This window comes from Nyctereutes procyonoides, unplaced genomic scaffold (assembly GCF_905146905.1).
Source record: "Nyctereutes procyonoides isolate TBG_1078 unplaced genomic scaffold, NYPRO_anot_genome, whole genome shotgun sequence".
NCBI lineage: Eukaryota > Metazoa > Chordata > Mammalia > Carnivora > Canidae > Nyctereutes > Nyctereutes procyonoides.
In genome coordinates this window covers 13,544,364-13,570,191 of record NW_026575051.1, presented here as the reverse complement: position 1 = coordinate 13,570,191, position 25,828 = coordinate 13,544,364, and the positions used below count along the sequence as shown (strand labels likewise).

General features: G+C 34.3%; 1 protein-coding gene across 6 annotated transcripts in view; it reads left to right on the top strand.

The window, feature by feature from the left end:
• The window catches only part of SUPT3H (SPT3 homolog, SAGA and STAGA complex component), a 529,439-nt gene that overhangs the window by 131,098 nt on the left and 372,513 nt on the right, over positions 1–25,828 (top strand). Inside the window, exon 1 of one of the 6 annotated variants that reach the window (XM_055329940.1) lies at positions 9,009–9,056. The exons of the other annotated variants lie outside the window; for them this stretch is intronic. The gene's annotated coding sequence lies outside the window, so the exon portion shown is untranslated. Of the gene's footprint in view, positions 1–9,008; positions 9,057–25,828 lie in introns of those variants that run through there. 6 annotated transcript variants of the gene reach the window in all.

The window sequence follows — 25,828 nt, the reverse complement described above, 5'->3', positions numbered from 1 at the left end:
CCATATGGCTTAATTTATACTTTCTCTTCATTTTTTATTATTTTTCCTGTTATTCTGCTCCTCTGTAACTACATGGATTGGAAATGTGTGTGGTCAGATATTTGAATTTGTTTCATAAGGTGTTGTAGAAAACCCATTTCTTCCTTCTGAGCTGTTATTTACTTGGGTGGTCACTGAATCGTTTGATACTGTAGCTGTGAGCTATGCTTGTTCATTTATACATTGCTTTATTGTTTATAATCTCTTCCTGGAGTTAATTGGCTTTCAGTCTGTTGAATTTTTTTCTTTTTTCTTGTTTTACAATCTCAAAAGGCTTTGAATGCTATTGTATTGGCATAGTTGTGTACTTAATTGTCTTGAATTTTAACTTTGAGTAGTTAATTATGTACATTTAAATGACTTTTAGGAGTTTGAAATAAATCATCTTTAAACAGACTTTATACAGAACAAACTGATGGTTACCAGAGGGAATGTGGGTGGGGGATGGGTCAAATAGGTGATGGGCAATGAGTGCACTTGCTATGAGTTGGGTGTGGTATAGAAGTATTGAATCACTATATTATACACCAGAAACTAATATTACACTGTATGTTAACTAATTGGAATTTGAATAAAAACTTAAAGAATAATTTAGAGAATAATAAAATTAATATTTTTTTGAAAAAATAAAAGAAATAAATCCTCTTTAGAACCAACTTTCAGTGTTCTCCATAATATATTGATTACCATTTGACCATTTAAAAGATCTTTAGTTATAGTGGTAGGGATTTTGTACTAAAGACTGTTGTCTTAATTCTAAATTTGGAGTAGTTTTTGTATGATTTTTAAAAATCCAAGTGACCTGGGAGGATTATTTGCTAAAGGCCTTCAGAATATTTTTTTCTTTTTTTTAAGCATTTTAGTATTATACACATATTTGATATGAGTTCAGAATTATATGTAATTAGATGAATAAGACTATTTTTATTTTGAAAATGAAACCATAAAACCTTTTTAAAAGTTTTTTAAATTTTATTTATTTATTCATGAGAGACAGAGAGAGAGAGAGAGGCAGAGACACAGGCAGAGGGAGAAGCAGGCTCCATGCAGGGAGCCTGATGTGGGACTCGATCTCAGGACTTCAGGATCACGCCTTGGGCTGAAGGCAGGTGCTCAACCGCTGAGCCACCCAGATGTCCCCCATAAAACCTTTTTAAACTTCTTATCGGGATCCCTGGGTGGCTCAGCGGTTCAGCACCTGCCTTAGGCCCAGAGCATGATCCTGGAGACCCAGGATCGAGTCCCAAGTCGGGCTCCCTGCATGGAGCCTGCTTCTCCCTCTGCCTGTGTCTCTACCTCTCTCTTTCTCTCTGTGTCTCTCATGAATAAATAAATAAAGTATTAAAAAAAAATAAACCTTGTTATCTGTTGTGGATATATTTCTGTCAGTACCTTGAAGTCTCTTTTGTTATTATTACCTTTTTTTTTTTTTAAGAGAGTATGCCCGTGTAAAGGGGGAGAAAGACAAAAAGAGAAGGAGAGATAGAATCGCAAGCAGTCTCCATGCCCAGTGTGGAGCCCCACATAGGGCTCACTCTCATGATCCTGAGATCATGACTTGAACCGAAATTAAGTGTCATACACTCAACTGGCTGAGTCATCCAGACACCCCATCCTTTGTTGTTCTTATATCAACATACTTATTATTTACTATAGATAGTCTCTATTAGTAGACATTTGAATTGTTTTCAGCTTTTAAATATTTAGCCAACTCTTAATGTACATCTTTGTTCCTACTAATTTGTTCAATTTATTATAGGGTGTATGCCTAAAAGTGAAACCAACAGACTGGTCATTTGAAGTTTTGACTAATATTACCAAATTGTTTTATAAATGTACTAGTTTATATTCTTTTTAAAACAATGGCTAATATTTGTTTTACAACAGCTTTACCAACACTTGTATTTGCCTGTTTTTTTCAACACCAGTATAGAATGATAGTTTATTTTATATTTATCTTAGTGAAGTTGAACCTTTTTTCAAAGGTTTTGGCCATTTATATTTATTGTTCTGTGAATTACAAACATTTCATTCCTTTCAGGCATTGATTTTTTCAGATTAAATTTAAGTGGCTTTTTATATGTTACAGGTATTAATCCATTTTGTTATATATATGTTGTATTCTTTATAGAGCAGTTTACTTTAGATTTAGATGAGTACCTGAGTGCTTGATTTTAGGGGCCCTGTTGTTTGATAAATAATTCAAAGTCTCAAACCATTCAGTGTGATGAAATTGCTCAAGCTAAGTGAATCATGAGGGAAGTGAGTCATACTGCAGCAACAGTAGATTCATCTCTCCAGCACATATACTGAGTTGTGTGGCAAGGAGAATTGTTTTCTCTTTCTGACTCTTATTTTGCAGTACTGGGGGAGAGTGGTGCTTGTATGGCTGAACTGGTATATGTATATATTTTAATTCTTTCCTTCCCTTTTTTTGCTGTGATAAAATCCACACAGCATAAAATTTACCATTAATCATTTTTAAGTATACAGTTAAGTGGTTCTAGGTATTCATAATGTTGTACATCTTCATCACTTGTCTTCCTAACTCTGTAAGTATTGTAAAACTAAAATTCTATACCTATTACATGGTAATTCCTAATTCTCCTTTCCTCCCAGCACAGGGCAACTACCATTCTTTTTTCTGTATCTATGATTTTGACTTCTTTGTATGACTTCACATAAGTGAGTCATGACACTATTTGTCTTTTTGTGACTGGCTTATTTCACTTAGCATGATGGCTTCATAGCATATGTCACATTTCCTTCCAAAAAGGAAGGCTGAATAATATTCTAGTTTATGCATATTCCACTTTTGCTTATCTTTAGATAGATACTTAGGTTGCTTTACATTTTAGCTATTATGAATAATGCAGCTATGAACATTGATGCACAAATATCTGAGCCTCCACTTTCGGTTATTACAGATACATGTACACAAGTGGAATTGCTACACTCGTGAGAACATAAGCAAAGACAGTAGCAGAGGGAGAGAGAGCAGCAGGCTCCCTGCTGGAATTCAAGCTCCATCCCAGGACCTTTGGGATCATGACCTGAGCTGAAGGCAGATGCTGAACTGATTGAGCCACCCAAGCACCTCTCATATCATAACTGTTTTAAATTTTTTGGATGAACTGCCATACCGTGTTTTTCACAGCACTGTACCATAAGCAGCTTTAGAATCTGTAAAGGACAAGTGGAGCTTTTTAGAAGCACTGCAGCCGTCTTGACACCTTGATTTCAGCCCACTGAAACCAATTTCAAACTTCTGTCCTCTGGAGCTATAAGATAATACAACTGTGTTGTTTTCAGCCTCCCCATTTGTGATAGTTGTTTCAGTAGCAATATAAAACTAATATATAGCCATTAAAGCCAATACCAACAATTACGTACCTCATGTGAAAGCAAACCAACCAAAACCCTTATGTATTTAAGTTTCTCGTGTTGGATCTCTGTTATAAACAGCCATTTACAATTCTTACCAGATAAGAGTAGTTTCCCCCTTAATTTCCTCTCTAGAACCATTGATATTAGGTCAAGATTATCTGATTGTAGATGGTATTGTATAACTTAGCTATAAAATTGTGAGTGTGGAGTGACAGGGTTTTTTTTTAAACTACAGAATGAATTTTTTAAATAGCCATGGATGTATTTAGGTTTATTATTTCGATTCATTTTATTAAGTTATAATTTTTTAGGAAACTATCCAGTTCATCTTCTCAAATTTATCTCAGTAAAGATATTTATGGTATTTTCTCTCTATAGGGTTATGTTGTCCTTTTCATTCCCACATTGAATCTTTCTTTCCTTGACCAATCTTGGGTAAACTCTTTTAAAAGAAGTAGCTTTTAGTTTTGTTGATACTGTTTTTTTTCAGTGTTTTCTATTTCATTTTTTTTCTGGCTTTATGACTATGGTTTCTTTTCTTTGCCTTTCTTTGGACTCATTCTATATGTGTAACATTAAATACCAAACACATTGATATTTGTCTTCTAAAGTATGCTTGCCTGTTTTGTTTTGTTTTGTTTTGTTGTGGCACTATAACTTTAGCCGTACTCACATGTCTTGGTATTAGTCTGACAGCAATTCTGATGTCTGATTGTTTTTTTCTTCCACACCACCAAACCAGATAATATATATTAAAAGGCTCAGGCTTACAAGACTTGCACCCAGCATACACACTTCACATGCCAATGGCAAGTCTAGGTCATTAGCCGTGGTTCCATGGTTCTGACTAACTGGCTATTGATGGTTCCCACAGTCCCCCACCTTAGTTAATTTGGTAGAGTAGCTCACAGAATTCAGAGAAGTATTTTATTTACTAGATTACTAGTTTATTACAGAAGTTTGTAACTCAGGAACAGCCAGGTGTGTGGGATGGGTGTAAGGTTCTCTGTTCTTTAAGTGTACCACTTGCCCTTGAACCTTTCTTTCTTTACCAGACTAGAAGCTCCCTAAACCTGGTCCTTTGAGTTTTTACGGAATCTTCATTACATAGGTATTATTGATTAGCTGTTGGTGATTGAACTCAATCTCTTTGTTTTCTTCCTTATCCAGTGGAGGTGGGAGAGTTAAGCGAGTGGGAGTGAAAGTTCCAACCCTCTAATCCTATGGTTAGATCTGCTGGCAAAAGCTCCTATCCTTAGGTTACCTAGGGGCTTTCCAAATGTCATTAACATAACAAATGACATCTTTATTGCTCTAATCACTTCAGAAATTCCATGAGTTTTAGGAGTTTCTTGCTACGAACTGGGATGAATATCAAATATATATGTGTGTGTGTGTGTGTGTGTGTGTGTATAAAATAATAGTATCACATTTGGTATATCAGTTTTCAGTGTCCTCTAGTTCTAAGTATTTTTTTGATAACTATTATGATTTCTCCTTTGAAACATTTATTTGGCATTGTGTTTTTAAATTTCCCAAGATTTGAAAGTCTGGGTTATATTTTTATTTCAAATATAATTGCATTTTAATTGGAGACTGAGTTTGTTATGTTATCCACTTAACTGATTGATATATGTGACCTTGTCAAATCACCCAACTTTCCTTTACTTTTCCCAATCATAAAATAATAATTATTCCCTTTGTCTTTTAAAGTCTTGTGAGGTTATGGGGCACCTGGGTGGCTCAGCTGGTTAAGTGTCCACGTTGGATGATGATCCCCGAGGGTCCTACCAGTTGGAGCCCTGTGCCAGGCTTCCTGCTCAGCAGGGAGTCTGCCCTTCCCTCTGCCCACTTCTTTCTGTTCTCACTCCCAATGATGAGGAACCTTGCTTGCACAGATGTAGATACTCCACCTAACATGTTCAAACTCCTCTCATCCCTGTATCTCCTCTTGGGTATCCCTTAGATTTAAGGGTAAATAAACTGACAGTATAATCAGTACTCAGGAAGGACGTGAGGAAGAAGTTTGTATTGGTTCTGAACTTGGGTTTTGATGTTGGATCAGGAATTATGAGGGTCCTGGAACCTGAAACATAGTCTTTCTAAATAAAAGAGGATGCAGGCTTGGGTCAAGCAAGTCTGCTTAGCTCCCATGGACTTCTTCCCCAGCAGAAATGGGCATGGCCAGAAGAGGGCCAGAATGGGACTTTTAAAAACACATGGTCCAGGCAGAGTTCCCAGTTACGTAGATTTAGAGGGCATTATTAGAGGTGTGAAGATTTGGTCAGAAATTTGAGATCACAAGTGGATATTTCTTGTATCTAAATACCTTGTCCCTCATCTTAGCTACTGATTACAGTTTTATCTTAGTATCATCAATACCTGCAACCATTTTATGAGCTCAGTTTGAAGACTCCCGCTCTTTTTGATCACCACTATTTCTCTTCACATCATACCCTTCTATTATCCCAATACCAACAAATCCATTGACCTGGCCATTTTAAAAAATTCTCTTGCCATTCTTGGATTCTCATCTCCCTCTTTTACCCACTTGTAATCTATAGTCTGTCAGTATAATTGTCACAATGCAAATACACTAAACTCTTGAACTTCTTTTTCTCTTTTTACTTCTCCTTTCAGTTCTTTGGCTTCTCTCTCCCTCCTTCCTTGGATTAACTTTTTGCCAACTCTGTACTTGAATAGACACAAGTCAGTGTGTCAGGAAACACACAGTACTTATTTTTCTAATTTAAACCATGGTCAGTACCTTCAAATTTTACTCCTTTTCCAACTTTTATTCTTCTGGTCTATTCACTCATTTTGTTGGACAGCCATTTCAAAAGTTCTCCTTTCTCCGTAAACCTTTAGCACCTTCTCCCTTATCTTCATTCTCACTTGCTGACTTTGCTCCCTATTTCATTTAGAGGATCTAATTATTCAGTAGAAAACTTACATAAGTTTCCATCACCAGATACATACATGCATCCATCTGTGCCCACTTCTTGATTGTTCCTATAGTTGAAATATCTATACTACCATCTAAGGGCAATCCATCCACACATACATTTTGATTCCACTTTCTCAAGGACATTACCCAAGAATTTTCTTTTCTTTTCTTTTCTTTTCTTTTCTTTTCTTTTCTTTTCTTTTCTTTTCTTTTCTTTTCTTTTCTTTTCTTTTCTTTTCTTTTCTTTTCTTTTCTTTTCTTTTCTTTTCTTTTCTTTTCTTTTCTTTTCTTTTCTTTTTTTTAAAGATTTTATTTATTTGAGGGCAGTCCCGGTGGTGGCGCAGCGGCTTGGCGCTGCCTGCAGCCCGGGGTTTGATCCTGGAGACCGGGGATCGAGTCCCATGTTGGGCTCCCTGCGTGGAGCCTGCTTCTCCCTCTGCCTCTCTTTCTCTCCCTGTCTATGAATAAATAAAAAAGACCTTAAAATTATAAAAAAAAAATTTATTTATTTGAGAGAGAGGGAGAGAGCAAGCATGAGTGAAGGGCAGAGGGACAAGGAGAAGCAGACTCTCTGCTGAACAGGGCTCAATCCCAGAATCCTGGGATCATGACCTGAGCGGAAGGCAGACACTTAACTGACTGAGCCACCCAGGCTTCCCTACCCCAGAATTTCTTTCTCTATTGGATCAACAGCACACAGAGTTGCACAGATTTCCTATCATAAGCAACAGACAGCAGCAACAACCACAACGTCTTGATCACACACTCTCCATTTACCATTCATTTCTCTGCTCCCCTTTTAGCATAACTCTTCAAAAAAAGTTGCTTGTGCTATCTTGTTATCTTCCCATTATCTCTTGAATTTGCTTCATTCAGATTTGTGCTTCCATCTCTCATCCAAAACTTCTCGGGTCACCAGTGACGTCTGCATTACTAAATCTCGTGGTCATTTTTCAGTGCTCATCTTCCTTGATCTATCTGTAGCATTTGACACAGTTGCTCACCTTCCTTCTTAAAAAGACTATTCACTTGCCTTTCCAAACCTCACTCTTCTCATTTTTCTTTTCTTCTTGTCATGGATGTTGGTTGCTTTTCATTTCCTATATCTCTAAACAATGGAGTATACCTTGCTGTACTTTATTTTTCTCTAAAGACCTTATGGCTTTGTGAAACTGTAAATATTTAACTTATTTATTCATTCATATATTAGCAGTTTCCTTTACTAATATGTATTCTTCCCAAAGATGGTTATTTTAGTCAGTTTTGTTCACTGATGTATTCCAAGCACAGAGTAGGTGCTCAGTAAATACTTGTTAAATGAATGAGTCTTAGCATTTTGCACAGCTGGAAAGATAAGTAGCTAAAAATTAATATTATGAAGAATCACATTGTTTTTCAAGTATACACTGTGACCTTGACTCAAACCCTAGCAGTCCAAGTCTAGTCCCGTTTCATGATTGTTATAAGAGAGAATGGGAGCTGGAGTATCAGAAATAGAGGAGCTGAGCTAGACTTGCAGTGTATGTCTGGCCTCCCATTAACTTGACTGTGTGACCTTGAACAAGGAGTTTCACTTCCTCATCTATAAAATGCAGGTTGTGGGCTATATTATCTAAGGTCTTTCAATAAGCTCAGTAATTTAATATTGTATAATTGAGGGAGTTTATGCCAAAACTTAATGCACTGAAGAAGAACAGAGAGTGCAGCAGATATAAAGGTGGTTATTACAGTTTAAACTTGTCAAGCTGGGAACATGAAGTTCTATTTTACCATATCTGATATGCCTTGGTAACTCAGGCTGTTCAGCTTTGGATTTGTGGTCCGGATTACACAGAGGAGAAGTATAGAGCATCCTCCTTGAATGATTATGATGTAGTTTGGAGAAAACTGATCAAAGAAGAAGGAAGCCTAATAGATTGAAATAGGTGGTTTGGGCAGGTTGTAAAAGGAGGACTTTAAAAGCCAGAGAGGGGCAGTTGGTTTTGTTAGGATGTTAAACTGGAATCTGCCAAACATTTTTATTATGGATACAAGGAAGGCACTGTATGAGAAAGATAAGTCCAACACGGGTGTTATTAAGGAAGGGGAGATTGGAGTTAAGTAAGCCATGTAAGAAGCTCTTGTAGTAATTCCAGGAACAAAAAGGATTTGAATCTGTTTTTGTCTAGCAGCAGAGGAGATGGGGAAAAAGGAATAGAAGTGAGAAAGCAAGAATATTAGGATCTGGTAACTGATTAGATGTGGAGGAGTCAAGGAATCAGAAAATTAAGATGATTTTAGGGTGTGGCAGAGTTACTAGAGTGGTTTCTATCAGTATGTTAGAAACGATAACAGGAGGAAGGGAGCTTATGTGAATGGATGAGGATTTGGAAATTATTCAAAATAGAGGTTTTCAACTTCTTTTTCTTTTTTGGATGAAATATTATGTGAAGCCCCAGTGTGTAAAAGCACAAAATGTGAAGCTGATTTGGTTGGAGCAAGGGCAGAGGTGTGTAGTAAATGGATCTAATATCTTGCTTTTCTAGTCCATTCTCCCAAGGCTCCAATGAATATAGTTGGAAACTGCTGAAGTAGATTATCTACAAGTGCTCTCCGAGATTGAATATTTGGTGACCTGATAGCCTTTTATATCCTGTGAGTCTTCTGAGTGGCAACATCTTCCTGTGTCTTCTTGACTTAGCAGGTAGCAAATATTTATTATTTCTAACTCTTGTCCAAGTACTGGGGAATAGTGGAATACAAAAAGATATAATCCTTCCTCTGTGTAACTTACAGTTTATAATAGAAAGCTGTCATTTAAAAGATAATAAAAATTGTCAGATAATTGTATGTATATCTAAAACTTCTGCCATAGAGAAGTACTTGTTGAGTTTCTAAGATGTAGCCTAGTTTGAGAGGGTTGAGGAGAGAGAGATGGTCAAAGGGGAACTTCCTTGGGAAAGTTGTAGTTGAGCTGGCCTGAAGATGAAGAAAGAGATGCAGAGAGTAGGTTGTACCTGAGAGAGAGGTTCCTCATGGGCAGGATGAAGCCTTCATATGAGGTTGGAGGAGTATAAGGTGAAACTGGAAATAAAGGTAAGGACCAAATCAATAATGTCATGTTAAAGACTCTAGGCTTTATTTTGAGAACATTGGGGATCCACTGAGAAGTTTTTTTAGTGAGGGTTAACCTGAGCTGATGTACATTTCAAACAGACCAACCTGGCAGAGAATTGGTGTCACATTAAGGTGAGATGGAGATGGGAGTGAGGGGATTCAGGGAGACTACCTAGGAGATCACAAAGGGGGTTCAGGAGAGAGATGGTTAGTCTGAATCCTGAGAGTGTTACTAGGGAACTAGAAATGAAAACTGATTTCAAATGTGGTTAGGAGGCAGAATTAAGGGGAATTGGTGATTGTTTAACTACAGAGTTTAAAGGAGAGAACACATGTCAGAGTTGACACCTCAGATTTTGATCTCATAGTTAGATAAATATAAATGCCATTTATTAGCTTCATGGTATATATCTCCTTTTATTTATTTTATTTTATTTTATTATATTATTTTATTTTATATTTTTTTTGCTGTCTACAAGAGACTCATTTATTTATTTTTGTATATGTTTTTATTGGAATTCGATTTGGTAACATATAGTAAAACACCCAGTGCTCATCCTGTCAAGTGCCTCCTTCAGTGTCCGTCACCCATATCTCCTTTATTTTAGTTGTTTTTATGTTATTTTCTGTTCTGCCCCCTTCATTCCTTTGTTCATCACCATCTCTTCCATGACTTAATATAACTACCTATTTCTGTGTTTTAAATGAAAATGGAACCTTCCTCCAAAACAGGGGATAGAACTTCCTTTTTGGAGTCTGCCATCAGTAATCTCACTGAGATTAACGTTATCTTTATAGTTTATTGGTATTTGTGTATAAACTGTATCTAAACTGTCTTGTATTCCATGTTGCCTTGTAATTGTTCTCTAGCTATTTTTTTTTCTAGCTATTTTTATATGCAGGTACATACATTTTATAGAATGGACCCAACTTATGCTGTATTATCCTTCTACGTTTTGCATGTTTGCACTTGAAAATCAGTGTAAAAAGTACAAGTATCCCCTTTTTGTATTAATTCATTCTTCAAGGGCAGCTGGGTGGCTCAGTGGTTGAGCATCTGCCTTCGGCTCAGGTAGTGATCCTGGGGTCCTGGGATCAAATCCTGCATCGGGCTCCCTGCATGGAGCCTGCTTCTCCCTCTGTCTCTGCCTCTCTCTGTGTTTCTCATGAATAAATAAATAAAATATTTTAAAAAATAATTCATTCTTCAATACATTAAATGGAATTTTATATTTGCAAATGTCGCATTATTTTGTTGAGAACCATTAATTGTTCTAGGTGAATATTCTGAATAGCAAAAGTATTTTAAAATTGGGATTTTGATGGGAAGAATGGTGATAGTATACATGATTTTCTGAAGTTACCTGTTAAGAAAGGCCTGTGGATAAAATTATTTAGGCAGTCTTCCTAAACTAGCCATTTGACTACTTTATGCAAGAGACCATTGATAGAAACCAACCTGATTTTCTATGAACTTTATAAATGCTTCTGAATTTATTGTTAATTAGTAATCTTAAATTTTTGTTATTTTAGATTTTTACATTTTAAATATATTTCATCAAGAAATACATAAGGCTTTTGCTAATTTCCATGCTTCTTTTTTCCCCTCTCTTTATCATTTTGCTTATAATTATTTTTAATATACCCTGGATCTGAAACTTGTTTTAACTCATTTCATAATTATGTGAAATCTTATAATTTTGTAGAGGCTTCTACAAAAAGGAGTATCATCGTTTAAGTCAGAGATTTTTATGTCATATTTTAATAGTTCATGTTTATTTTTAATTTATAATTATTGAGTAGGTCAAAGTAAAGTGCAGTATTGAAAATTAATAGTATTCATTTTGATGTCTGATCTTGGAACCATTGACTCTGTTTTGGAAGATATATTCATAGTGAAATTAAAAATTCATCTTAAAAATATGAATACGTGTTAATCTTAAACTGACAAAATATTTTCTTCATCCCATTTTAAGGAGTTGCATGAAGGTTAGTTAAAAATAAGTGAAGTTTGAGAAACTTTGGAAATCACTGAATTAAAATGTTGATTAGGTATGCATACGCTACTGTTTTTTTTAACATGTTAGCATAATTTGAAATTTTAAACAATTTTTTGAGCATAACTAGTTGTAAATTAAAGTAAAACAAAATAAAACTACAATATTTTAAAAACTAAGCATAAGACAGTTTGGTAAAGTTTAAGAACATGAATGTTTTAGTTGGAACAGATGTAAAAGACATATGATTTTAAAGGAAAATGAAGTCCATAGCTATCTGTTTGGAAATGTCTTTCAATTACAGTGGCGTCCATGAAGGTTGGATTTGAATGAAGATTTGGCTAGAACTGTTTTATATCCTATTTTGTATTTCCTTTTGAATAAGAAATAGCATGTGTGAAATACATTTACTATAATCCATTCCATACTGCATAATAAAAATGCTGTGAAGAATGATTATGCATGGTATGAAATTATCCTGATTATATGTTCTGTTCGCTTTCAGCTAGCTGGTATTTTAAGGTTTATATAAATGTTATAGGGTGTGTTGATATATTCATTTACTTTTCAAAATGGGAATATGGAATAACTTACTTTCATTATAGATAATCACATTCCATTGGTGGTATAGCTTTTCCTATATTTAACCAAACATTATTCACTGGAAAAGAAATAAGAAACTTACCTGAGTGAACAACTCAAGCAATTAGAAGTGAATTCTTATATTTTAAGTTGGAAAGTTGCTGAATGAGATTATTTACATTTACCAATTCTTACATTAAACTCTAGAATGGACTTCAGCTTTTTATGTGATTTATTTATTTATTTGAAGGTGTAATTGACATGCAGTATTAATTTCAAGTTTCACATAGTGATTTGGGGCTTTTGGTTTTATAAAATGAGGATAATTAAAATTCAAAGAGTAACTTTTAGTTCACATTAAAAGCAAAATGAATGACGTATAATTACTTGTTTAAACTTATTCAAATTTCAATAAATAAAATAGTTTAATATGGATTTTATTTTATAGGTTAGTAATCAGAAAATATTTTTATGCTTCATTTTAATATTAGTTTATTGAAATTCTCATATTGTTCCTATTAGTAAGTAGTATACATGTGATTATGTGCACATGTGACTGTTTAATTCACATTAAGAGTATCCAAACTTTAGGTAACCACTCTTTTGATTTGTTCCTTTGAATGTAGAAAGTAGCAAATAAGATAGGTGCAGAACAGTCATTTGTTAACAAGTACAAAAGTTTTTCATAAGTCTTAAGATATTTATGTATGCTCATATAATAATCTCCTACATATTTGATCTAGGCATTATGTCCGTGAATGTCACATTTTTTTTTCAAAATTTAAAAGTAATATTTTACTATGATGCTTATAAGGATAGATAAAAACATGGACTTTAGAGCCAAATTGTCTACCACTTAATAATTGTCTGACTTCAGGTGAGTTACTTAACCTTTCTGAGCATCGTTTTCATCATCTCTAAAGTGAAAGGTACTTTGAGCGTAACTTACTTATTTAAAAAAAATAAAGCACTTACCAATAGTAGCTCTTATATATTAAGTGCTAGTAGCATATTGTACATTTGAGATTATTATACTAGCTACACTTTAGTAAGATTTTAGAGTCTTGAAAGTTTGTTAAGTTAATAAAACAGTAAACAATCACTCAAAATGGTATCTGCTTTATTTTACTAGATGTTTTGATTATGGGTTCAATTTTCATTAATGCATTAATTTATACTTATTTTCATGTAACATTGGCAGTTTGTCATTTAATATTGGTAGCTTTTAGAAATAGGCAATAAAATATACATAGTGATTACACAGTCAGTATTTTTGTACAATCATATGATTACAGAACAAATTTCTAGATACTATTATATGCAGGTTCCATGGCATCTGATTAAAAAGGCACTCACTGTATTCACATTGGGGTTTTATTAAGTATTTGAATTGTATAGAAAGCATTACATAAGTGTACTGTTATACTAATGATAAATGTGTTGTTGCTTATTAATTTTTAATATCACACGTTTTATTTCCCTCCATCGTTTTGCTTTTTTGTTTTCTCATTGTTGTGTAGAAAAATTATTCTTACAATCTATGATTTGGTTGCTGGGTGTTGTAACATTTGACGAGTGCCTTCCCTTGCAGATGTCTATATGGATTGAAACTAGATTACGGTATTTAAGATACAAACTGACTGACTTTCCCTGGAACAGAAAAATTCTTGTTAGGTAAGCCACAGGCTCACATAAATAAGGCTCTGGTCTTAAAGAAACACAATGTTTAACTGATCTTTGAAAAATCATGAGTTCAAAGTCATGCATTGCAAAAAAGGAAAACATTTCTGAATTATGAATGCTTTTTGTACTGCAAACAGATAAAAGATATTTCTTTTAGGGTTAAAGATAGAAAAAATACCCATAGCGAAACAGAAAATGTGTTATAGGTTTAACAGTGGTTTCAAGTAATGTGAAAAATTGTGCCACTGTGAAACTACTGAAGAATCATCATCTAACTATTGAATTACCTACAAATGTCAATCTTCAGTATTTGGTGGGGTCTGTTGCCTGACCATAATGTAGGAAAATAGTCTATTGGATTACCAAGTATTTTTTGATGTATACTATGCTCCAAAACAAGTGACTTTTTTCTCTGTAAGAAGCCCAGGAAATGAATTTCTTGTGGTAAAGAAATAAATGTGCAAAAAAATAATTTTTTTCATAAAATTATTTAAAGTGCCACTGGACTGTGAAGATTGATGCTTTAATTTGTAGTTGCTTAGATGATCAGAGTAGGTCTCGGGTTATGTTATTTGTATATAACTTCAGTTTGTAATGGTATGACAAACTGTTTTGTTTTCTTTCTGGCAAGGAAAAATAGACTTAACTCTGTATTAGAGGTTTTCATGAACTGTGTATGCAATTTAATCCAACATAACAGCAGCATTTGAAATAGTTCTTTTTTAAAACAGATACAACTTATCTTTGGGTTAATAAATTTTAAAATATAAAATTGTATGCACTTTTATTTTAAGGAGCCTGTATCTCGAGATGATCACAGATGTGTAATTATTTCTTTTTCTAAGGGTTTAAAATATTATAAAATAACTCAAATATTTGCGAAGGAAGTAACAGTACCGGAAATGAAGTGTTATAATCGGTCTGTTTATAGCTATTTTCTTACGTTTTTCTATACCCTTAATCACATGATTTAGTCCTCTGTTATTCAGAGCTTAAAATAGCAGATATGATTAGAAGTTAATGTATCTACTACAAAGAATAGGTAACTGTTTCAATAACTGACATTAGTGTTCCAAACGTTACAATTTCAGGTAGTGTAAAATTGTACTGGGTTAAGACCCAGAGTCACTCAAGGACTGTCTATATAGAATTAAAAAGTTAACAGCTCTTTACTTGATCAAAAACCAGTCATGGCAGTTATTACAGTTAACTTAGAATCACAGTAATTTTCTTCAAAATCTAAGTTATTTTACAACTTAACAAAATGGAAATTCTTTTAAGTATGTCAGCCTTATTATAAATGACATTGTTATAATTCATTGTTGTGGCGATTCCCAAATTCTGAAACTTGATTTGTTTCGTGCATGAAAATTTCAGCAAATTATTGTAATATATTAGAGATGGATATTTTTTCTCTCCATATTTTATAGTTAATAATTTTTAAAAAAGTATTTGAACCAAAAGCTCTTTTAAATTATTAGGAGAAAACTTTCTAGTTTTATATTGCAAGCTTTGAATGTTTCAAAAACTGCTGTTTAATTCCTCATTCTATCTTAGAACTTATGATTCTAGCAAATGAGATAGACATTTATACCTTTAATCTTTTTTTTTCTCCTAGTGCTGAAAACAAAATGCCACTCAATTTTTGTAAAAGTGGTCCTCTTTCAAATCGGAAAACTACATCACTAGAATATATATTCCTAATTTAAAAAGTTGTTTTAGAAATACTACTTTGTTTCAAGCTTTCATATTGATTAGACTACCTCTTATTTTAGGAATATATGATTAAGTGTCATTTTATAATGGACAGTTCAAAGCAGTGGACCTTTCAAATGAGATCTTGTTCAGCAAACAAGATATAAATTGAGAATTTGAGAGATTTTAAGATAATTTCTAGAAATGCAGTAGTGCAGTAATACCAAGTTTGTATTATTTAAACAGTATTCAAAGTAGGAAGAAATTAAATCTGAATGCTTTTATAAGTTCACATTTTGAATAGATGCTAACTGTAGATGAGAAAATTGTTTTTGTTTCTTAAAATGTGTTATGTAATTGGTGTTTTTTGCTTAGCAGTTAGGTTTGCCTTCTAGTTTGTAAATACAAAGGAAAGCAATTATCTGGCAAAAATCAGGTGCCTGTTATAAGACATGGGGAAAGAACACTGTTTACATTATGTAAATAGGGCCTTAAAAATATAAAGCGTAATAGTTTGATAGTCTTGACTCTCTTATTTTTTTCAGTAAAATAAAAAATATAACATAGCCAGTTAATTTTTCTACAGGTACCCCAGAACTTTTCTCTTTTTCATTTTGTTTACCTTCATTTTGTCACATTGCATATTTTAATCTGAAGTCTTCTTTATATTATTTTTATTACTTTATAAAAGCATATGTTATAAGATGCTTATAAACTTTTCATCCAATCCAATGAGCATATATTTAATGAATCTTTGAAAATGTTTATTAGTTAAGCATGCTTGATAAAAATGTATATAAAGAAGAACCACCACGAAAAGTAGGAGCCATTAAAAATTCCTTGGTAGTTTTATTCTTTCAATTAAATATTTAGGATATAATATGAACTAATAGTTCATCAGCTTTTGAATTATTCATTTAAAAAATCTCATTAAAAACATCTGAAATGACCAAGTGCCGTTTTCTCCTCCATTTATTTAATCATTTATTTGGTGTTGATTCAACAGCTTTATTGATTGCATCAAAAGATTAACAATCTTTCAATCTTGCTTGCACTGGTACTTAAAAACTAGTTTAAATATATAGCATTAGGAATTTTAATGCTGTTATGAGAAACAGTTTTGAGGTATTATTTGTAATGACAAAACTTATTTCTCCATTGTTGAGTTTAATGGTAAAAATTATTTATTTCAAACTATGTAGCAGGTTGTTTTTCTTTTCTTCTCCTTGGAAGCTGAGGATGCGTTATTTTAGAAAAACTGCATCAGGGGAGAGATACTAAATCCATGTTCCTTTTTACATATTTTAGAAAACAGGGCTTTTTTTCTTTCAGTTTATAGCATCACAGTAGATCAGTCTTCTCTAGGTTTCCCTGAATCACTTTTCTATTCTCATCTTTTAGCAGTAGTTTTCACAATATTTTTATGGAACCAAATGCCTAATAATTGTAACACACACGTAACCTTTTGAGAAGTTATGAAAATACAATTCTTGTGCTTAATGATATCCAGAAAGCATAATATTCTGTAAAAAGAAATTCCCTTTAGTCAATTTAAAATTAAACACTCTAATGCAAAAGGATATCTAAGGTGAAAGATGTTTGTGTAATGCTAAACATAACCAAAGAAACTGTGGTTTTAGCAAAGGTACTATTGCTCTATTTTATCAAGTGCCAGAAGTTGCATAATGAAAGTCTTTCAGTTAGTGAAAATATAAGTAAAAAAACATAAAAATACCACCCAGCTGGTAGAGATCTTCCTAATTTTTACCTGATTGTATTTCTGAAGAAATATGGCAGGGCTGTCATAAATTTTCAACATGAACTGCATTTTTGTTGCCAATTTCCATATCCTTTAAAAAGTGCTGAAGCGTGCATTTGCTATTTATGTTTGCAGTAGACTGAGTACACTTTTACTATTTGTGGTTTAGAAATTGGAAACAACCAAACAGTGGTGCTATGGTCTAAAAAAATAAATTTTAAACAGCTGCGGGACAGTATTTTTAGAATGGTAGGAGTCCTCCTAAAGCAATATAACTACCCTCAAGCCCCTTTAAAGATGGATTATGGTCACATATATAAAGTCAGGTTTCCATTGTCTTTTATCTAAGATGAGTTAAATAAGTGAAACTAAAAGTATGCGTTTGTTATACATAAGACATGCTCTTTGCAAGTGTTACTGTATACCAGGTACTGGGCTTAATCACTTTGTAGACCCTTCCATGGATAGGAACTGTCATTAGCCCTATCTTACAAGTGAGGAAGCGAAGGCTTAAAGAGAAGGGAAATAACTGACCCAGGGTCACAAAGTTTGTGAGAGACCTGAGCTTCCATGAATAGTCTAACCCCACACCCACTAATCCAGGTATTTTTCAGCTTTGCAATTTGTTACAGATCCATTAAAAGGGAGGAAAGAAATCCTTGTAGACCCCATTTACACTTAAAGCATTTTTGTGCTGGTATTACTGAATTATATACAAACATAAAAGTCTACATAGCAACTTATTATTTATTCTGATGAATTTAAATCTAATGAAACGATGAAATCAAAACAAATTCAGAAATTAAAAACAAATCCGTAATACCAGTAACAATCAAAATAATGAGCTTAATATTATGTGACAGACTTTTCACTCCTGAAAATAAATCCCCTTCCGCAGTGTGACTGCTGCGGTATAAGAGTTTGTTATGTCTTTTCAGTGGTTTGCAATCTTTTGTCACATCATGGCACAATTAAAAATGAGAGTATTGCAATCTTTTGTCACATCATGGCACAACTAAAAATGAGAGTAGGCCATGGGATATAAAAGCACTAACTTGCTCTTGACTCTAGACAGCAGGCTAGGGAGATCCTGAATACCCCAGCCCCAGCCAGCCACTTCACAGTCTGAGGGGGCTGAAATCTATCCACCTGTACCCAGTTGGTGGCTTTTTCCAAGGGACTTGGGTTGGAAAGCTCTCATCATAGCTATTTTTTTTCTTGTGATAACTCAATTTCCTGTGACTTTTCTCTATTCTAGTTATTATGAAATCTGTGTGTAGTATAGCCTGGCATTACTTGGCCATTTATTTGTATATTAAGTTAGCATTCCAGGTTCCCCTTCCCTGACTTTCCATTATCCTCCCACAATTAGGCTCTGGCTGCTGATTTATTATTTTTTATTGACACAAAAATTTAATACAAGAAATACTACAGAAAACTTGCAAATTCCCAGGAACTAGGTCCACAATCTTCAATTTAGAGAAATTATTCTGATATTTACAGGTCTTTTTACAGTAGTTTAAACATTTTAATACTGTCTTTTGTGGCTTGGTATCTTGGAAACATACATTTGCTAAGTGAGTAGTCAACCTCTTTTGGAGTAAAAATTGTTAAGCAGCGTGAGATTAGATGACTACTACTCAGGATAAGATTAAGTTTAAATTTGGTTGATATGTCACTGTAATAAAAAAATCATAGCAGATTCAAACTGAAGGAATTTTCTACTGCAACTGCATTCTTTTTGTTGCATACAACCATAGTATATTTTCTCTAGAACCAAATATGTGTTTATAATAGCTTTGATGCCATTTTGGAGAGCGGCTTTTAATTGTGTATATATGCATGTATTTAAATAAAATGGTTTCTGCTACATGTACTTATAAAGGCATTAGAAAATAAACATTTTACTTTACTAATTTAGTTACAGAGCTACGAATGACAGTTTTACTCTGAAATTTTTTTTGGTGGAAAACAGTTATCAATACAATCAGCACTTGGGTAATTTTCTTTAAAGGTATGACTTTGGGATGCCATTTTAAATAAACGATTGGTTTAGTAGAACAGAACATTTTATTTATAAAAGTGAATAGATGATAGAGGTGTTTTCTTCCCCCATACTGCTGACCTGACTTTGAAATACCATTCAGAGTGCTATTTTTTTTCCTTGCTAAACAAGGGCTATAAAACGTGATTCTCCTGGAGAGAAGGGGTATCTATATATAGTGTATAAAGTGGAAAATAGGGTTAATATTAGAATGTGGTTTACTTATTTGGAAGATGAAAAAATTGTGTTTATTGTATCTGTAATAAAAGCTACCGAATGTAAACTTTGACTGAATGTTTTTGGTGGTCAGGTCATGTCAGTTGTGAAATAGCAATACAGGCTGTGTAAAGAAAGACCTGTGAATAATAACCAGGAATTGGTCCTTCGTTTCTAATGCACACATGAACCGGTAAAGGAAGGCCAAAACCCTGACACATAATCTTGATGTTTTAAATTCTTGATGTGGAACAGATATATGATCTGTTCACTGTTTGCTTAAAGATATATTTTATATATACAGATAAAATAATTAAAATTTCAAAATCTATGTGTTAGCTTAAGGAACTAAAAATGATTTTCTTTGATGTTTTTCAGGGTCTTATAGTCTAGCTGTGGGCTTATGTCAAGAATTCTGTATGATAATCTTTGGATTGGATTTCATGTACAGATTATGACCTATGACCTATTGATGCAGCTTTTCTGTGAAAGCTTAATAGGAATATACTATCTTCTTCAGTTTTGCTCAACAAGAAAGTATTTATTGAACTCTTACTCCTCACCAGGCCCTGGAGAAAGATAAATTTGATAGAGTGTCTTAATGTTTAACATTATAGATCTTGTTTTCATGATATAATCTTAAAATCTTAAGATATCTTTGGTAAAATTACTAGAGTTTCCTAGTGAAAAAATCCATGTTAAAAGCTTAGAACTGCATTTTAAAACATCTTTATTTAGGACTTTGGTTTTTCTGGTCACGGCCTGCTTACAAACAATGTATTTTATATTAAGGGCTAATGTGTGAGTGTGTGTGTGTGTGTGTGTGTATGTAGGTCATGTGAATTCCAGTAATTTATTTACTCAAGTAGAAAGTCTGATTTCTATTTGTTACAAAATGATGAGAATTTTATCTCATTTGCAAATCATATAAATTGTAATTTAGACATTAACTGCTTACTGTTATTCTTGGTAAACAGTGCACTTTCCTACGTGTGTGTGTGTGTGTGTGTGTGTGTGTGTGTGTATTTAGAAACAGGCAGAGACAGATGAGAGAAAAGAAAGAATCCAGCAACCATGCTGTCATAATTCCTTCTGTTCTTCATAAAGTTTAAGATACTTAAAAGTTTATTTGTACTCTAAAAAATGCCCTGTAATTTTGCTTTAGGAATGCTTCATAAAATGCTTTTTTTTAAATAAAAATTTCCCATTGTAATATTGCCATCAGTAGCTTGCATTGTTTTTTATACCATTTATATATATGAACAGTCTGTGTACAGAGCAAATGAAGACTTTAAAAAAACTTTTTTAATAGATTTTATTTGAGAGAGAGAGCACGCGCATGAGCCAGCGGGGGTTGGGAGGGTGGTGGTGAGAGGGAGCCTGTCTTGGGGCTAGATACCAGGATCTCAGGATGATGACCTGAGCTGAAGGCAGACCTTAACTGACTGGGTGACCCAGGTGCCCCTAAATTAACACTTTTATAGGGAAATAAGAATTTTGAATGCCAAAGAATTTCCTCCTTGTTTTTCAACTAAAGACCACTTCATTGCATTTTTAAATTATTTACTTATTACCCTTTGACCCCCTTCACCCATTTCTCTCACCCTTCTAGCCCCTGCCTTGGCAACCACCAGTTTGTTCCCTAAATCTCAGACCATGTTTTTGTTTTGTTTTGTTTTGTTGCATTTGTTTTTGTGGTTTGCTGTTGTTGTTAGGTTGCTTTTTTTAGATTTCATATGTGAAAGAGATCATGTTATTTGTCTGTCTTTGCCTGACCTACTTCATGTAGCATAACACTTTCAAGGTCCATCCATGTTACTGCAAATGGCAAGATTTCATTCTTTATTATGACTGAATAATATTCCATTGACTATAATAGTACAAATTCTTTATCCATTCATTTATTGACAGCCATTAGATTTTTTTTCCATACCTTGGCTCTTGTAAATAGTGCTACAGTGAGCATAGGGGTGTGTGTGTGTGTGTGTGTGTGTGTGTGTGTGTGTGTGTGTGTGTATGTATTTGGATATAGTCTTTTTATTTTCTTCAGATAGTTATCTAAAAATGGAATTGCTGGATCATGTTTCTATTTTTTATTTTTTGAGGAACCTCCATACTGTTTTCCATAGTAGTTGTACCAGTATACTTTCTCACCAGCAGTGCTCAGGGGTTTCCTTTTCTTCACATATTTGCCATCAGTTGTTATTTCTTACCTTTTTGATACTAACCATTCTGACTGATATTTCATTATGGTTTTGATTTGCATTTACCTGATCGTTAATGATATTGAACATTTTTAAAGTACTTGTTGGCCATCTGTTTGTCTTTGAAAAAATGTCTATTCAGATCTTTCCATTTTTAATTAGATTATTTGGAGGCTTTTGCTATTGATAATATAAGTTCTTTATATACTTTGGATATTAATCCTTTAACCAATAAATGGTTTGCAAATATTTTCTCCTTTTTGGAAGGTTACTTTTTCATTTTGTTGATGGTTCCTTTGCTGTGCACAAGACTTACAGTTTGATGTAGTCCTACTTGTTTATTTTCACTTCTCTTGTTTTTACCTTTGGTGTCCTATGTGGCCTATGTCAAGGAATTTACTGCCTTTGTTTTTTTTTCTAGGACTTTTATGGTTTCAGGTCTTACGTTCAGGTCTTTAATTTGTTATGAGCTAATTCTTGTGTGTGGTATAAGATAGTTGTCCAGTTTTATTCTTTTGCATATAACTGTCTAGTTTTCCTAATGCTGTTTATTGAAAAGACTGGAATTTCCTCTTTGTATATTCTTGGATCATGAGTTCATTGATCATATGTGCATGGGCTTCTTTCTGGGCTCTGTATTTTGTTCCACTGATCTCTGTGTCTGTTTTTTTTTTTTAAGATTTTATTTATTTACTCATGAGAGACAGAGAGAGAGAGAGAGAGAGAGAGAAAGAGAGAGAGAGAAGCAGAGACACAGGCAGAGGGAGAAGCAGGCTCCACACAGGGAGCCTGATGTGGGACTAGATCCCAAGTCTCCAGGATCACACTCTGGGCCAAAGGCGGCGTTAAACCGCTGAGCCGCCTGGGCTGCCCTCTGTGTCTGTTTTTATGCCAATACCATGCTGTTTTAATTATTTTAGCTTTATAATATAGTTTGAAATCAATCCCAGCTTTGTTCTTCTTTTTCAAGATTGCTTTGACTATTTGAGATCTTTTTTTGGTTCCATATAGATTGCTTGTTCTCTTTCTGTGAAAAATGCCGTTGGAATACTAATAGGGATTGGATTGAACCTATAGATTGCCTTGAGTAATATGAATATTTTAACTATTTTCCAGTCCCTGAGCATGAAATAGCTTTCATTTATTTGTGTTTTCTTCTATTTCCTTCCTTAATGTCTGTCAGTTTTCAGTATATAGGTCTTTCATTTCCTTGGTTAAACTTATTTCTAGGTGTTTATTTTTTTGGATTCAATTGTAAATGAGATTGTTTTTCTTAATTTCTCTTTCTGATAGTTTGTTATAATGCATAGAAACAATTTTTGTGTATTTTTGTATTCTACAATATTAGTGCATTTGTTTATTATAGTAGTGTTTGGATTGAGTCTTTTTAGGGTTTTTATATATAAATCATATGCAAACAGTGGAAGTTTTACTTCCTCCTTTCCAATTTGGTTGCATTTTATTTATTTCTCCTTAGTCTGGATAGAACTTTCAATACCATGTTTAATAAAAGTTATAAGAGGGGATCCCTGGGTGGCGCAGCGGTTTGGCACCTGCCTTTGGCCCAGGGTACGATCCTGGAGACCCGGGATCGAGTCCCACGTCGGGCTCCCGGTGCATGGAGCCTGCTTCTCCCTCTGCCTGTGTCTCTGCCTCTCTCTCTCTCTCTCTGTGACTATCATAAATAAATAAAAATTAAAAAAAAATTAAAAAAAAATAAAAGTTATAAGAGTGGGCATCCTTGTCTTGTTTTTGATCTTGGAGGAAACACTTTCCGGCCTTTTACAATTGAGTCTGATGTTGGCAGTGGGCTTGTCCTGTATGGCTTTTATTATGTTGAGGTAATTCCCTCCATACTAGCTTTGTGGAGAGTTTGTTTTTGTTTTTGTTTTGTCATAAATCAGTGTTAAATTTTGTCAGATGCTTTTTCTACATTTATTGAGATGATCATATGATTTTTATCCTTTCTTCTGTTAATATGGAATCACATTGACTGATATGCTGATGTTGAACCATCTTTGCATCCCTGGAAAAAAATCCCACTTGACCATGGTGTATAATTCTTTTAATGTACTGTTGAAAAAGTTTGCTGTTGTTTGGTCTAGTTTTTTTGCATCTGTGTTTGTCGGGGATATTGGCTTATAATTTTTCTTTCTTGTAGTGTCCTTACTTGGTTTTGCTATTAGGGTAATTCTGCTTGTAAAATGATTTTGGAAGATTTTCTTCTATTTTGGAAGACTTTGTGAAAGATTGGTATTAATTCTTCTTTGAATATTTGGTGAGATTCACCAGTGAAGCCATCTGGTCCAGGAGTTTTGTGTGTTTGGAGGTTTCTGATTACAGATTGGACCTCCTTACTGGTTATTGATTAGTTTAGATTTTTCATTTCTTCATTATCCAGTCTTGGTAGGATGTATATAAATTTAACATTTCTCGATATTGTCCAATTTGTTCCATATGATTTTTTTTATAAACTAATCTTATTTTTTAATTTTGTTTTATTTTATTTTTTAATTTTTATTTTTTATTGGAGTTCAATTTGCCAACATATAGCATAACACCCAGTGCTCATCCCATCAAGTGCCCCCCTCAGTGCTTGTCAACCAGTCACCCCCACCCCCCGCCGACCTCCCTTTCCACCACCCCTTGTTCGTTTCCCAGAGTTAGGAGTCTCTCGTGTTCTGTCTCCCTCTCTGATATTTCCCGCTCATTTTCTCTCCTTTCCCCTTTATTCCCTTTCACTATTTTTTATATTCCCCAAATGAATGAGACCATATAATTTTTGTCCTTCTCTGATTGACTTATTTCCCTTTCACTATTTTTTATATTCCCCAAATGAATGAGACCATATAATTTTTGTCCTTCTCTGATTGACTTATTTCACTCAGCATAATACCCTCTAGTTCCATCCACGTCGAAGCAAATGGTGGGTATTTGTCATGTCTAATGGCTGAGTAATATTCCATTGTATACATAGACCACATCTTCTTTATCCATTCATCTTTCGATGGACACCGAGGCTCCTTCCACAGTTTGGCTGTTGTGGACATTGCTGCTATGAACATCGGGGTGCAGGTGTCCTGGCGTTTCACTGCATCTGTATCTTTGGGGTAAATCCCCAGCAGTGCAATTGCTGGGTCATAGGGCAGATCTATTTTTAACTCTCTGAGGAACCTCCACACAGTTTTCCAGAGTGGCTGCACGAGTTCACATCCCCACCAACAGTGCAAGAGGGTTCCCCTTTCTCCACATCCTCTCCAACATTTGTTGTTTCCTGCTTTGTTAATTTTCCCCATTCTCTCTGGTGTGAGGTGGTATCTCATTGTGGTTTTGATTTGTATTTCCCCGATGGCAAGTGATGCGGAGTATTTTCTCATGTGTTGGCCATGTCTATGTCTTCCTCTGGGAGGTTTCTGTTCATGTCTTTTGCCCATTTTATGATAGGATTCTTTGTTTTTTTGCTGTTGAGTTTAATAAGTTCTTTATAGATCTTGGATACTAGCCCTTTATCTGATAGGTCATTTGCAAATGTCTTCTCCCATTCTGTAGGTGGTCTTTTAGTTTTGTTGACATTTCTTTTGCTGTGCAGAAGCTTCTTTTCTTGATGAAGTCTCAATAATTCATTTTTGCTTTTGTTTCTCTTGTCTTCATGGATGTATCTTGCAAGAAGTTATTGTGGCCAAGTTCAAAAAGGGTGTCACCTGTGTTCTCCTCTAGGATTTTGATGGAATCTTGACTCACATTTAGATCTTTCATCCATTTGAGTTTATCTTTGTGTATGGTGTAAGAGAATGGTCCAGTTTCATTCTTCTGCATGTGGATGTCCAATTTTCCCAGCACCATTTATTGAAGAGACTGTCTTTCTTCCAATGGATAGTCTTTCCTCCTTTATCGAATGTTAGTTGACCATAAAGTTGAGGGTCCACTTCTGGATTCTCTATTCTGTTCCTTTGATCTATATGTCTGTTTTTATGCTAGTACCACACTGTCTTGATGACCACAGCTTTGTAGTACAACCTGAAATCTGGCATTGTGATGCCCCCAGCTCTGGTTTTCTTTTTCTTTTTTTTTATTTACGATAGTCATACAGAGAGAGAGAGAGAGAGAGAGAGAGGCAGAGACACAGGCAGAGGGAGAAGCAGGCTCCATGCACCGGGAGCCCGACGTGGGATTCGATCC